Here is a 2,620-nt window from a genome sequence, read left to right as displayed (position 1 = left end):
TGCCCCACGCACTTGGACCTGTCCCTGACCTAAGGACTATCTTTTCAACATTTTCCTTCTTTAAAGAATGGGTGGGGGTGGAATTATTTGGAGCTGTTCTTTGCTGTGGATTAGTGTTGCTTCTCTGATTGGTCTGTAAGCTTAAGGCCCAAATTAGGAGAGACATGATGGTTATTTCCCAGGCGCTTGCAGCACTAGAACATGGTGCTTCCCCTGATATATGGTTATCTATGCTTAAGCAATAGGTCGCTGGCCACTCAGCTCTTGCACCCCACGAGGCTAGTCTCATTGCACGGGATAGAGTGAGTGTGCTTCAGCAGCCCGAGAGAGTTGCATGGCTAAGCACTGCAGAAGAAGGGCTCTGTGGCATATATGAGCCTATTCTAGGGAGACATGTCATCTTTCAAGAAGGTTGAGTGTCCAAGTGTCCTTCCCCCAGGAAAAACGACACGGGAGCAGACCAAGACCCCTTCGGGTGATGAGCCTGGGAGGAGGTTTTGTGTAAAGCTCCTATTTTACACACTGGGGATTTGACCTCTATCTCTACTCTCATTATTATGGGTGGCCTATTGCTCTTAAATAAAAGAAAAGGGGGAGATGTAAGGAGCCGTCCTCACATTCGCCATTATAAGATGGCACTGACACCTGTGTTCTAAGTAGTAAACAAACCATCTGCACATGCGCTGGGGTAGTTTCCCACCCCATGTGCTCTGCCTTTCCCGTGACGACAACTCTGGCTGATGGGCTGCAGCCAATCAGGGAGTGACACGTCCGAGGAGGAGGACAGTCCTCCATAAAAGGGAGGGGGCTCCGCCATCTCTCTCTCTCTCTGGCTCTCTTCTCCACTGGCTCCTGATGGGGTAAGCAATAAAGCTTGTGCCGCAGAAGATTCCGGTTGCCCTGAGTGTGTTCTTACCAGGGGGAACAAAAGCGGCGGGCAATAAAAAAGAATGAATTTATGAAATTCCTAGCCAAATGGATGGACCTGGAGGGCATCATCTTGAGTGAGGTAACACAATCACAAAGGAACTCACACAATATGTATTCACTGATAAGTGGATATTAGCCCAAAACTTAGGATAACCAAGATATAAGATACAATTTGCTAAACGCATGAAACTCAAGAAGAATGAAGACCAAAATGTGGACACTGTGCCCCTTCTTAGAATTGGGAACAAAACACCCATGGAAGGAGTTACAGAGACAAAGTTTGGAGCTGTGATGAAGGGATGGACCATCTAGAGACTGCCATATCCAGGGATCCATCCCATAATCAGCTTCTAAACGCTGACACCATTGCATACACTAGCAAGATTTTGCTGAAAGGACCCAAAGATAGCTGTCTCTTGTGAGACTATGCAGGGGCCTAGCAAACACAGGAGTGGATGCTCACAGTCAGCTATTGGATGTATCACAGGGCTCCCAATGGAGAAGCTAGAGAAAGTACCCAAGGAGCTAAAGGGATCTGCAACCCTATAGTTGGAACAACATGATGAACTAACCAGTACCCCGGAGCTCTTGTCTCTAGCTGCATATGTATCGAAAGATGGCCTAGTCGGCCATCACTGGAAAGAGAGGCCCATTGGACTTGCAAACTTTATATGCCCCAATATAGGGGAATGCCAGGGCCAAAAGAATGGGAATGGGAGGGTAGGGAAGTGGGGGGTGGTATGGGGGACTTTTGGGATAGCATTGGAAATGTAATTGAGGAAAATATGTAATAAAAAAAAAAAAAGAAAATTAGTTTCCATGCTCGCTTCGGCAGCACATATACTAAAATTGGAAAGATACAGAGAAGATTAGCATGGCCCCTGTGCAAGGATGACACGCAAATTCGTGAATCGTTCCATATTTTTGATGGATTACAGGGCCCCCAATAGAGGAGCTAGAGAAAGTACCCAAGGAGCTAAAGGGATCTGCAACCCTATAAGTGGAACAACATTATGAACTAACCAGTACCCCAGAGCTCATGACTCTAGCTGCATATGTATCAAAAGATGACCTAGTCGGCCATCACTGGAAAGAGAGGCCCATTGGACTTGCAAACTTTATATGCCCCAGTACAGGGGAACGCCAGGGTCAAAAAGTGGGAGTGGGTCAGTAGGGGAGTTGAGGGTAGGGTATGGGGGACTTTTGGGATAGCATTGGAAATGTAAATGAAGAAAATACCTAATAAAAATATTAAAAAGAAAGAAAGAAAGAAAGAAAGAAAGAAAGAAAGAAGACCATCTAGAGACTGCCATATCCAGGGATCCATCCCATAATCAGCTTCCAAACGCTGACACCATTGCATACACTAGCAAGATTTTGCTGAAAGGAGCCAGATATAGCTGTCTCTTGTGAGACTATGCAGGGGCCTAGCAAACACAGGAGTGGATGCTCACAGTCAGCTATTGGATGTATCACAGGGCTCCCAATGGAGAAGCTAGAGAAAGTACCCAAGGAGCTAAAGAAAGAAAGAAAGAAAGAAAGAAAGAAAGAAAGAAAGAAAGAAAGAAAGAAAGAAAGTCAAATCAGGGATGAAAAAGAAAAAAAGTAAGAAAATTAGTTTCCATGGTTGGAGCATCCATTGATAAATCTTTCTCATGATAATTATTACTATGGTAATAGTAATAATTCA

General features: G+C 45.0%; 1 non-coding gene across 1 annotated transcript; it reads left to right on the top strand.

Moving 5' to 3' along the window:
• Positions 1-1,749: 1,749 nt before the first annotated feature.
• LOC147003864 (U6 spliceosomal RNA) lies at positions 1,750-1,856 on the top strand. Its single transcript, XR_015047717.1, has one exon. It is a non-coding gene; the product is annotated as a U6 spliceosomal RNA (small nuclear RNA).
• The last annotated feature ends 764 nt before the right edge of the window (positions 1,857-2,620 follow it).

The sequence above is a fragment of the Mus caroli genome, unplaced genomic scaffold (assembly GCF_978045245.1).
Source record: "Mus caroli unplaced genomic scaffold, Mus_caroli_1 scaffold_7, whole genome shotgun sequence".
In the NCBI taxonomy this organism is placed as follows: Eukaryota; Metazoa; Chordata; class Mammalia; order Rodentia; family Muridae; genus Mus; species Mus caroli.
The sequence above is the reverse complement of the archived record's forward strand: the minus strand, read 5'-3'. Positions and strand labels throughout refer to the sequence as shown.